This window comes from Canis lupus, chromosome 30, assembly GCF_003254725.2.
Source record: "Canis lupus dingo isolate Sandy chromosome 30, ASM325472v2, whole genome shotgun sequence".
NCBI classification, from domain to species: domain Eukaryota; kingdom Metazoa; phylum Chordata; class Mammalia; order Carnivora; family Canidae; genus Canis; species Canis lupus.
Window position 1 is genome coordinate 34,501,466 of NC_064272.1, and position 12,621 is coordinate 34,514,086.

The 12,621-nt window shown below is 54.2% G+C and overlaps 1 long non-coding RNA gene across 1 annotated transcript; it reads left to right on the top strand.

Annotated features, from left to right (window-relative positions):
* The first annotated feature begins 5,005 nt into the window (after positions 1-5,005).
* On the top strand, positions 5,006-9,724 carry LOC118352945 (uncharacterized). Its single transcript, XR_004810943.2, has 2 exons — positions 5,006-7,042; positions 7,124-9,724. It is a non-coding gene; the product is annotated as an uncharacterized LOC118352945 (long non-coding RNA).
* Positions 9,725-12,621: the final 2,897 nt, after the last annotated feature.

Sequence of the window (12,621 nt, forward strand, 5' to 3'; positions counted from 1 at the left end):
GTCTGGTTTTAGATCCCAGCTCTGCCACACGGGGCGACCTTGGGCAAAGCCCTCTTCGCTCTGGGCCTGGTTCTCTTTTGGATGAAACAAGGGGGTTGGACCAGAGCTGTGCATTGCAAACTGTGCCGTTCAGGGAGCCCTCCACACCCATCCGCGGGGCCGAGAGGGCAAGGCCGAGGCGGTGCAGCTCTCTCTGCTGTTTTACACCCCGGGGCTCCATGGGTGCTTTCATCAGGGAAAAACCAGCCCTCGCAAACCACGCAGCCAACCGTCCTGGGCGTGCACCCAGGCCCTGGGCTGAGTAAGGAGGAGGCAGCGGGTTAAGTTGCTGAATGGATGAAGGGGAAGAGAGAGCCATGGAGATGGGAAGAGCCAGCCCCGACGGACGGCCAGGGCGCAGGGGGGCCGGGAAGAAAACCTGGTAAGCAAAGAAGCCCCTGTAAGAGGAAGAGGGTTACGGGCCGGGATATAGGTTTTGGGGCGCCCCCACACCAGCCGCAGGAAGCACCGTTCGCCTGGGGCCGGGAGGAGCTCCCCCCCACCCCCCGCCTGGCAGCTGTGCCATCTTCTGCTCTGAATATTTGATGGCCCCGCAGGAAGCCTAGCGCTTCCTGGGTCGGGAGCAGGGAGCGGAGGAGTCAGAGCCAGTAATGAGCCCCCTGGGTCCCCCCGCGGTAGTCCTGCCTGCATCTGGAAACCAGCTGGGCCCTCCCTCCTCGACACCACCCTCCATCCAAGCACTGCTTGTTTATTCCAATTGAAACCCACGGCACGGGAGCCCCGGGCCCCACACGGCCAGTGACCAAAGCTAGGGTGCCGGGTCGGGTGCCTAGAGCAGGCTGGCCTGGCCTTCATCCCACCCCCCCCCCCCCTTGCACCTGCCAGACCCTCAGCCCGCTACTGGCTCTGCCCAGCAGCTTCTCTGGACCAGAGAACCAGGAGGAGAGGTCTCTGACGGGCGTGGGCACCTGCCCCCCCCACCACCCGGGAAAGAGGCAGACCCATGTTACAGATGAGGAAAATCAGGCCCAGCGGGAGCAGTCTGCCCACCTCCACGCAGCTTGAGCCCCAGTCCTCCGACTGTAAAACCAGAGCTTCTTCCAGCAGCAACGACCCCTCCCTACCAGTCACGTCCTAGCAGTGTCCGTCGTTCATTGGCTCAAAAGGTGAAAAGGAAGAAGCCAGAACAAGGGAAAGACTGGGAGGCTTGAGCTATGGATGCTCAGCGTCAAGTCAGAGGAGAGGAGGCACGGGTTATTTGTCATCACTTTGTCCCCTTCGGGGCGGCCCACGTATCCCCTCAGTGTACAGATGATGAACCGGAGGGTCGAGGAGGAAAAGAATTTGTTCCCAGATTGCATCCAGCAGATGAGCTCATTCTGTGCCCCACTGGGCCCCGCAGGCCTTCCCAGAGCACTGCCCTCTGTTAAGGAGACACCAGAGGGATAGAACTTGAGGTTCCTGACCTCAGCTTGCTGGCTCGAAGCGAGTAGAAGAAAGTCCCCTCCCGCAGGAAGGTTCCCTGATTGGCCCAGCCTGTGCTGCGGCTTGGTTCTACCCTCTCCCTGTACCCTGTGCTTTATTTCCCTTCACAGCATGGACCACGGGCCTCATTACGTGTTGGTGGGATTATCCATTTGAAGACTCTGTCCCTCTCCTAGAGCACAGAGGCCGGGTCGGCTTAGTCCAGGATGGAGTCTGGCACCTGGAGGTGCCCACAAGCACTTGTTCAGGGAAGGGGTTGGTGGATGGATGGATGGATGGATGGATGGATGGATGGATGGGCAGATGGATGGATGATGGATGGATGGATAGATGGATGGACAGACGGATGGATGGATGGATTGGTGGACGGATGGATGGATGGATGGATGGGCAGATGGATGGATGATGGATGGATGGATAGATGGATGGACAGACAGATGGATGGATGGATTGGTGGACAGATGAATGGATGGTTGGATGGATGGATGGATGGACGGACAGATGGCTGTTCCAGCAAGCAGTTAAGTGGGAGGTCAGAGAATACAGAGAGAAGAGTACAAACTCAAGCCTGAGAGGGAGTGTAAAAGGAAGTTTCCGTGTGTGTGGGTGGGGGAAAACAGAAAAACAGCAGCTGATATCTAGAGCAGAACATTCTGGAGATAAACCCAGGGCCAAAGGAAAGAACGGTCGGGAGACTAGGCTCAGTTTGCTGGTGACCCTGCCAGGGACCCAGACCCCTCTAGGCCTCAGTCATTTCTGCTGTAAACCAAGGGGAGTGGGGTTGCCCAAAGCCCAGCCCCTGGAGCCCTGAACCCCTGGCGGGGCTGACCGTGACGTGGCCACGTGGCTGCAGAACTGTGTGTGACTTCCCCTAAATCACCTTAAGCTCACTTGGGTCTGCAGGCCCAGCTGTGTCTTGCAGCCACAAGGCCCGGATCTGCTGAACCTGGGCTCTGAGAGTCAGGACAAGTCACCATGATGAGCCTCAGAGCTCCCAACTGTGACGCAGGAGAGGGGCTCTGCCTCCTGCTCCCCCGCCACGGAGTTACTGGGAGCTCCAGTAGAATCAGGTTTGTGCAAGAACTTAGTGTCAGTGAAGCTCTGCCTGCAAAGACACTAGGATGGAGAACTTAGCCTTCTAGCTGTCCTTCCCTCCCCGGCCCCCCCGGCTCCCGTAAATGTCCCACATGTGTGCTGGGGGTCCCTCCTCTTAAATAATCCTAGTGTCAGTGACGGCCGCTTAGGTGTCACTTCTTTCGGGGGAGGTGGGCTTGTCCTCTTAAAGCCAAATACAGTCTCTCTCGTGAGCAAGTTTCCTGTGAGGAGCCAGGAAGCTGGCAGGCCAAGGAGCTGCTCCTCAGGCCCTAGGCCCAAGTGTCCCTGGGGTCCCCTATGAGCTTCTCCCCAAACGCCACTAGCTTAGCCTGGGTGAGGCTGCACCTGTGGGGAAGGAGAGGCAGAGCTAAGATGTCAGGCTATGCCTGGGGGCACCTGTCTTCCACCCCTCACGGCACAGACGGGGCCTCAAGAGGGGCTGTGCGTGGCCTGCCCGGCGCTACCCGGCTGGACTGCACCTGCTGCCTTCCCAGGGCGCTCGGGGCCACTCCGAGAGCCACGGTGGTGTGGGAAGGGACTGTGGCAGAGCTTGCCCAGCACTCCCCACCCTAGGGCAGCTCAGGGGATCCCCTGCCTCTGTTGGGAGGGCCCCGATTTGGAAGCCAAAGTCAAGCTTGGCTACCGAAGAATTCCCGAGCCCTCCATCCCTAACGAAGCATTGGCCCCTTCACTTTCTAGCTCCCAGCCTGCCCCCCAAATCCAGGAGCAGCCCTAGGGTTTGGCCTTCCTGCCAAAGCGGTGACCCCCGCTGGTGGCCCCAAGGTGTTGGCGTCACCCGGCTGTGCCGCTGACCTTTAAGGGGAGTCTGGACAGCAAGCTGGCTGGGGCACAGCCCAGAAGGAGCTGAATGACCACCCCTGCGTCACGCAGGTAGGGAAGGCCCAGAGGAAGACCCCTGCGTTCCTGGCCTTCTGGGCCCCTCCTGGAGGCCCCCAGACCTGCCCTTCTCATTGGGGCGCTGAGGGGGCAAGCCATCTGAGTGTAGTGATTCGCACTCAGCTGTGGCTGACGAACAGCACTCCTGGGGAGGGGAGAGGCAGCGGCGATGACTTCCTGGGTGTCTCGCCAACCCCCTAGAGGGGGAGATCTCAGCCCGCGAAAGCAGACCCCAAGGCTGTGAAGGAGAAGAGCCAGGAGCTTTGTCAGGGAGTCCCCTGACATCCCGGCCCGGGAACAGGCCGCACAGTCCATTCCGCATTCGGGAGGCTCCTCGTAGAACGGCAGCCCCGGGGCAGAAGGGTTTTCCAGGCCCGCTGGACCCGAGGGGCATCAAGTGAACACAGACGGGGATGGGGGGCACTGGCACGTGGGGCCCGTGCGACGGACATGGGGGGTCCGCAAGGCCAGAGCCCAGGCCCAGCCAACGATCACCTGCTGGAAATGCCCCAAGGGGCCGTGGGGCAACTCCAGGAACACAGAGGGATTGGCCTCGCACACCTGGCCTCGCGGGGCACGTCGTGCGGCCTCAGCCAACCGCGAAGCGCCAGGGGACAAGAGGAAGCGCCAGGGTCGGGGCGCAGCCGGAGGGGTGCGCACAGTGAAGCAAAAGGTGAACCAGAGAAGCGCAAGTGAAGCCAGGACCGGGGAAGGGCCCCGACACGTCTCCCCACTCTGCCCCCCTGGTAATGGTCCTAGAATCCGGACAGAGCCCACGTAGAGGAGGCAAGGCCGGGGGCCAAGGGCAGGCGCTCCGCCCGCGTGCCAACGTCCCCGGCCACCATCCCCTTCGTCTGTGGCCTCTCTGGCCGGGCTCCCGTGGTGGCCTCACGGGGCACAAGCCGTGACTCAGGCAGGGTGTCTCCCCCCGAGTCGGTCAGAGCTCGAACCCCAGCGTTAGAGGCCGAGGACAGGCTCCGGTGTGGGCTGTGTGGGCCGCATGGGCCTGCCCACGGCGTGGCTCTCACGCGGCGGCAGGAACCTGCCGGGCCAGGCTCCGAGAGGCGGATTGGATCAGAGGGCAGGAGGCTTGGTGCTGACTTAGCACGGGGGTGAGTCCCTCCCTCCCTCCAGGGGCCTTAGGAGGAGGATGACGCAGCATCCCCAACGCACTGGTGAAGACCTAAGGTTCAAAAAGGCTAATGACCCGCCGAAGCCACGCGGCTAGAAATTGGTAGGAAGCCTGAGCCTTCTGAAAAGCCAGGGGAAGTGGGGGATGCTGAGGTTAGCGGGCGTGGTTTCGGGGTAGCATGCTACCTACCAGCTGCCTCGCCCCAGCGTCCTTGGGCGGCTCCCACTCAGGCCCACAGGCTCTTGTCTCCTCCCACCCATCCTCCCAACATGCCCAGCCGCGTTCATGGCAGCGCAGAGCACAGCTAGGCCCACGGGGGGGTCAGCGGCAGGTTTGAACCCCGTGCCCCCTCCGGGCTGCAACCCAGGGTCAGGGGAGGGGGAATCAGGTCCTCAGAGGCCCCTCCCCATCCCTCCCTCCCCTCTCGGTCAGAGGCAGCAGCTACCTCCCCAGCGTAGGCATCAAAGATTCATCAAAGCTGAGGCCCTGCAAAGTGTGTGCTTCACATCTCTAAATGTGCTTCTTCCCAATGAAAAATTCAGTGGAAAATGCAGGGAGTAAGAGGGGGAGAAAAACAGGTTCAGGAAGGAAGCAGGGAGGGAAGGAAAAGAAAAGAAAGCCATCTCCAAGTTGTGGCTCTGCTGAGTCCACCCACAGCTATTGAGTGTCTGCCTCACTTGGGGCCCTGAGTCAGGCACAAAGGCAAGGGTGAAGAATACAGTGGCACAGGCTGTGCACTGCACGACTCCAGAGGATCCCTTCCCAGAGACAGCAGACGTGGTTCTACAGAGGAAGCAGGCTGGCTCCTGTCCACATGGTGTGGGAGTCCAAGGCCTGGGTCTCCTCCCCAACTCTTTAATCATCTAACATCTTTGAGTCTTAGATTTCTTATGTCCAAAATGGGGGGTGGGGTGGTTTGCAGTAGTCACCCTTCTCATTCCCAGCGTCCCAAGGAAGGTGTGCTCTTTGTAAAGTTTGTGATAAAGGGACAGAAAGCAGATAAGTGGCCCCACAGAAACGCCCAAACAAAGGGTGCACCAATAAAAAGGAAGGGGGACTGCTGGGGAGTCTCCATTTGGGGACACTAGGGGAGGCTTCCTGGAGGAGGTGATATTTGATCCAGGTCACAAAGAATGTGGAGGAGTTCTATGGGCAAGCCAGTGGGACAGATGAGCAACCACTGCAGAGCCAGGCAAAGGGACAGTGTGGGCCAAGACCTGGCAGTAGGAATGAGCGACTTGGCAGCAAAAGGGAATGGTTTGATGTAGGAGGAGGGGGGAGAGGAGGAGGATGGGTTTAGTCTGCAATAAGATGGGAAAAGCACCGGGGTCGCTGTAGGGAAGGCCTTGCGGGGCCCACAGCTATGGGAGGGCTCAGGAGCCCGTTCACCTCTGCCCTTCACTGGTTTTGCCACTTTAGATGAGTCACTGCTCCCCTCAAACCTCAGTTCCCTCGTCCAGAACGTGGATATCAGACAAAGTGATCTCCAAGTTCCTCTTTTGGCTCATTTCATCTGTACTTCTAGTTCTAAGAAGCTGGTCCTGTTGACCATGGGGCATCACAGGAAGCTTAGACTGACAAGACCTGCCCTGGTTTCCCCATGCCCCAGAGGGCACCCCCTCCCCCGCTCCCTACCCACCCTGGGTCTCCTGCTACTGGGCTCCACGGACAAGGAGCCTCAGGGTAGACGGACGGGGTGATCCTGCACCCTCCTCCTTGCTGGAGACATGACTCAGCATGACCCCCGGCCCACCCTGAAGACGTGTGGGGAGCACCCAGGCCTGGAGACGTCCCTGAGCTGGCAAATAGCCCTCCCAGGCTTGGTGTCACCAGCCCAGACCCGGAAACCCTCAGAGTGAGGAGCCACCCGCCTTCAAGCCCCACGCTATACCTTGCACCCCAGCATCCCCGTCAGATCTAACCTGCAGAGAAGCCTCCACTTCTTGGTCCGGGCCTAGGGCTCTCGGCAGAACCCAGAGCAGCACCTGTAAAATGGCAGGTTCCTGAGCCTGACCCTGGGCAGGGCAAGAGGGCCTCCTGCTGCTGAGGCCTTCCCCTCACCCAGGAGAAGTCAGGCGCTTCCTCAGCCCAGCTCTGGGGCCACACAGGGAAGCGGCTCCTGGCGTGCTGGACTTTGGGGTTAGTGGTATGAGTTGGGGTTCTCAGCTCCTCTCCTTGCCGGCCGGATGATCTGGACCTTGAACGACTTCCGTATCCTTTCTAAGTCTCTGTTTGCTCCCTCCTATAAAATAGGAATTATGATCTCTTTCTTATAGGGCTGTTGTGAGGATTAAATATGATCAAGTTTTTAAGGTGCCCTCCCCAGGTGCCTGAAGGCCCTGCACATAATAAACGTTCAATACTACAGTGGAATTTGCTGGTGAGGCACCCTTGGACCAAGCAGAGGATTTACAACAAACCAGGTCAACCAAGGTGAGTCCTTCTAGGTGTGGCTCGGGGTGGGGGCGGGCAGTGGGGGGCAGAGTTTCAAGTGTTTGGTGCTTGGCTCCACAGCACCCTCTTCCTGCTAAACCAGGCCACTACCACGTCCAGCCACTACCAGGCCCAGGGACTGGAGCGCCCCATGGCCTCCCTTGGTTCTCCTGGCACCAGGGGAAGGGCAGCCACAGCAGAGGCCCCGCAGGGGTGCTCTGAAGACTCTTGGACCCAGCAGCGTGGGGGGGGGGGCGCCTCGGTCAGGCCACACAAAGACAAAGCAACACCTAACAAGCTTCTGGAAGTGTCTCTCAAATTAAAAGGGATCAAGTGTCTCCAGTGGGCATATATTAATTAATTAGGTGAGAAAAAGAAGAAACAAGGTAAACTTTGATTTGAAAACAGCAACAAAACGTGTTGGAGGTGGAAGGTGGGGGGCGTTGGGGCAGAAAAGACTAAAAGTCAATTTTCCACCAGCCTCATTGCAGGGGTGAAGTGGAGAACAGGGACGTTAGGGCCCCCAGAACCACTCCTGTATACCTTGCCTAAAAAGTAATGTTGGCAGAGGAGAGTCCAGCTGGGACCAGGAACTGCAAACCATGGAGGGACAGTGGTCTGTAGGCTCTTATATAAGCGGTGGGACCCCAGGCAGGAGGGCCCCTCCCCTGCCCTGCAGGATCGGCACCCACAGCACCCCTGCGCCTGGGATCTTTGTCACCTCTGTCGGTCGCTGCAAGTGGCTCATGGCCCTCCCTTTGGCCACGGCAGGATGTGTCTTCAAATTCAGGATTTCAGAGCAACCCGCAAATGCCAGGTGAGGGGGCAAGGCACCCACTGCGGAATGAGTGCCGACAGATGCACGCCCTTACGCTAACCCCCAGGCCTCCAGGCCTCTGCGTTGCCAAGGTCACCTTTCCTTGAAGAGCCCACCAACTGCCACCCCGGCATCCATCTCACGTGCGGTGGGGCGCTGGTGTTTCCTGGTATCCCCACCCCCAGGGATTTCTGAGCCTCCCCCTGGAGTACAAGCATGTTCATGGGACACCCTGGTTATTTCCCTTGACTCAGCACCCCCAGCTGTTCGGCCACTACCTAGGGATCCCTCCTGCCTTCCCGTAATCTGATTCTCCAGGCTGCTGCACCCGACATCCCCATGTCCCCAGGAGGGCGGCGTCTCAGCCCTGGATGCAAGCCGTTGTCTCCAGCCTCCAGCTCAGCTAAGATGAAGCTGGAATTTCAACACGATTTTATTGAAGGTTTAGGAATAATGTATGTGCACCAGGGAGATTGACAGTTGCTGCTAGAAGCTGCCAGCCTTAAGGTCCGTGGTCCAAAGCCCTGACCTCACAATGTCTGCCCACCTCGAGCAGGACTCCGTGTGGAGGGGAATGGAGCCCCGGGAATCTCTGGGAGTCTTCACACCTCACACTCCGCTCCTTTTGGCCCCAGAGAGAGAGGAGGAGACGCTCCCCTCCCTGGTATAAGGCCTACGTCCTTTCCTGCCCAACACATCCTTTTCCTTTGGGACAGATCCCAGGCCCCACAGGTATGGTCTGAGCAGCAGGGCCCAGACCTAATGATCATACTGCTTCCAGGGTGAGGAAAGGCATATGGGAGCCACCCACGCCTGTCCACACACAGTCACCCTGGTCTGAGGGCAATGGGGTGCAGCTCGCACACCTCATCGGGCCTGGTTCAGCCTTGGCTTGGGGCACGTCAGGAGATGAGAGGACACGAACAACCCAGAGCAAGAGTTTTGTAAATCCAGATGTTGGCTGGGGGAGTAGGATGTAAGAGGGACCCTAAACTCCACGGGACCAGGCTCTCCTACCTTAACAGATGCATTCGAAACTAGACACCGGGCATCTCAGGCTGCAGCCTCTGAGCGGGGTGCTCTTCACTCGTGTGTCAGAGATTCCTCGACAAAAAGGCCCAGGTTCTTGCAGCCCTGCCCGAAGGCCTCAACAAAGCGTTCAATCCCAGAACGTCCAAAGGGGAATTCCAATCTCCCTCCTAGACTGCTTCAAATGTCTACAGGCCCCCAGAGGCAGTGCTTCACCTCCAGCTTTATTTTAAAATCCAATCTCTACCAGACACCCCAATAAATACATGCGGAATTGAGAAACCCTTCGTCCCCTGTAGGGAGGGGAGAAGTGTTCCAATCAAGATTCTTTTGCTCTTCATCATCTGGCTCCCTCCATCCAGGATGCTCCTCTGGATCCCGTCCTATCCATCTATCCATCTGTCATCTAAGCCACCTATCCATCCATTATCCATGCCAACCTTTGCAGAAATAATCACGTCTTACATCAAAGAGTCCCACAGGCTCTGTCTGCAGTTGCTCACAGGTTAGCCTTGGACTCCTGAGCCTCCTGCGGTGGTTCCTACAGCACTAGCCAGCTCCTCTGCGCCTGTCACTTCCATAGACTTAGTCAACATCCAGAACTGGGGTATTCACTTTCCTTCAAAACGTGCCTTTTGCAAAATGCTGTGTCTTTGGTAGCTCAGCCCGTTAAGCATCTGCTTTCAGCTCAGGTCATGATCCCAGGGTCCTGGGATCGAGCCTCGTATAAGGATCCCTGCTCATTGGGGAGTCTGCTTCCCCTTCTCCCTCTGCCCCTAGCCCCCCTCATTCTCTCTTTCCCTCAAATAACTAAATAAAACATTTTTTAAAAAATACCCGTGTCGTCGTCTTTATTTGTGTCACTTTATTGAATGTGGAATTTTTCATTTTGAAACATTTTTTAAATACAGAAAAAAATACTAGCTAGAAAAAAAAAAAAAAGCATCCTAGTCCCAACATGCAGAATTAAAAATGCTCTAAACTCCTTGGCATAATTATTCTTAGGGTTTTCTACTTTACCACGACTAACGGGGGAGGGGAGAAATCACTGTAGAATTGTTTTTTTCAAAAAAAAGTCCACATGTTCATCATAAAGAATTTAAGGAATGCAGAAAAGTCCAAAATCAAGTGAACCATCGCCCAGAAATAACCATTATTAACGTTCGATAGACATCATTGCAGATTACTGTCTCCACATTTTTGAGGAGGACGTCAAATAATCGAGTACACACGCAGAGAGAAAGTCAGAAATACTTTAATAAAAATGGGATAATACCATATATGCTAGTTTCATAAGAAGTATTAAATTTAATTTTACATGAATTTATCAGAAGAAGAAGAAGAAACAGAAGTGAAACAGATGGAATTGTTGAACTTTTAATGTTTCTTTATCACACATACACACACGCAAATTTGTTAACAATTCCCATAAAGTTGGCCCAAGAGATTATGAAAAGCATCATATCTTGTGATCCCTATTTTCTTAAACTACATGTTTGTATGAAAAAGAATATCGATTGACCCACTCTGTAGGAAGGCATCTTTTATTTTTCCATTTTTATTTGTTACCATTTTAATAAGATTCGTAACATTCGTAAGGTGAATAATGTTTATTTTGACAACCATAACTCTCACGGTTGTTTGCTGTTCTATATGTGAATGGATTCTGTGATCCCCACCAGTTTTTTTCTAATTCTTTGCTTTTATTCCTAACTTATTTGGCTGTCTGTCCTTACTAACTAGAGCCCCACTTAATAGATTTAAATAAATCTAAAAATTTAAAGATTTACGGCTCACAGGTGATATGCTCACAACCTCTTTTATGTTTGCAAATACACGTCTCCCTGGTCTTTATACCTAAATAATAGCATGCCTGAGATAGCATGTTCTTAAGATTCCCCCAGAGTTTGGAGACATTATTCTATGGTCTTCAGGAATTGACGATTCCTACAGAGAAAGCCCAGGGCCAGCCTGATTTCCAGCCTGCCCCTCCCCTTCCCTGCAGGCAATTTGGTTTTGCTTTCTTGATATCCAAAGATATTGCCCTTTGGTTTTTTTTGCTTGTTTGTTTGTTTGGGGTTTTTTTGGGTTTTGTTTTGTTTTTTGTTTTCGCTTTTGTTTTTATCCTGGAAGTTCCGTAGCTGCCCTAGGCTACATTCAGCAACGAGTACCGATGATCACATGTTTCTGGAACTCAGTTGCTCTTTTGATCTGCAGGATTATTTCTTCATTTCAGGGAAATCGTCTGGTGTATCTTTGAGTATATCTCCCTTATCCTTTGTTGGGCTCTTGAGTTCCGGCGACACCTATTATGCTCATACGGGCGCATCTGTGTCTCGTTTGGATATCTTGTGCCTCCTGTCATCACTTTGTCCTTTCTACTACCTCTTCCGGTCTCTCCCCTGTGGTAGTAATTTCTGTATCATCTGTGTTTGACTTCGTCAATTCTTTCTTGGCTCTTTTGAATTTGTTTAGCAAATGTGAAGTTTGGGGTCCTCAATGTACTTTATTCCATTCTGTGATTTTTCTCTTGTAACTTAGATCTAGGATTTATGTATTTATGAGGTTGTTCTGTAGATGAGGCAATAGGGAAGGATCTTCTTCTGTTCCCTGAGTATCTTTTCTTCTAGGTTGGGTACTTCTTTTTGGCTGCAGCGCATTTGTGTAGTTACCATTTGTGGGTTCTGTTTATTTTACTCTTGTTTAAATAGTTTTGGACGTCCTCTTTGCACTGATACAGTGAGGGTACTTCTGACTCTTTTGCCACAGCTGTTTTGAGAGCTCTGAACTCCTGACTGAGGCCTGGGGAGAAGCATTTCTTCTTCTGTCTTCCAGCCTGAGGGATGGGGGGTGCAGGGTGGGGAGGAGCTTGACGGAGGCATTAAAAATTCTTGGTTAGAGGGCACCTGGGTGGCTCAGTGGATGAGCAGCTGCCTTCAGTTCAGGGCCATGATTCTGAGGTCCTGGGATCAAGTCCCGCATTGGGGTCCCTGCATGGAGCCTGCTTCTCCCTCTACCTGTGTCTCTACCTCTCTCTCTCTCTCTCTGTGTCTCTCATGAATGAATAAATACGAATCTTAAAACAGAACAAAACAAAACAACCTCTTGGTTAGAGTAACTGGGCTGCCTCTACATCCAAAGTCTGTCGGATGGCCTGTGCCAGGGTTTACTCTTTGAGATGTATTTTGTCACCATGGGGACTATCTTGAGCTAGGGATCTTCCCTCTAACTGTGAGGGGAGCCCTGAGACCTTGCTTTTTGTTCAAGGGGGTGGCTTCACTGTCCACAGCCTCCTATTTCCATCTCCCCTGAAGCCTGCCCACTATCAGGAGGAGCAAAAAAAGAAACGGGGACAAGAATTCAGTCATTTTTCATTTCTAAAACCCCAGATGTCTTCTTGGGGGGGGGGGGAAGCTGTTTCATCTACTTAAAAGGATCCTTGCTGGGCTACATCGCTCTAACCCATTCCAGAACCTTCTATTTCTTTTCTTAGCCATCAGTGTTAACGCTTATGGGACCAGGGCATGCCTCTCCTCATGGAGCCGCAGTTAATGATGGCTTGCTTATTAGAGTTTACAAATTTTAAATTCATTTTCTTAAGTATTACAGGAGGGGAATTCTGAGATTGGGTTTCCACTTCCTCTATTCCCTAATCCCTTGAACAGCTTTGGTAGCTGTATTAGTTTTAATAATAAGAGTCAACATTTATGGAGTGTTTGTCATATTCTAGGCA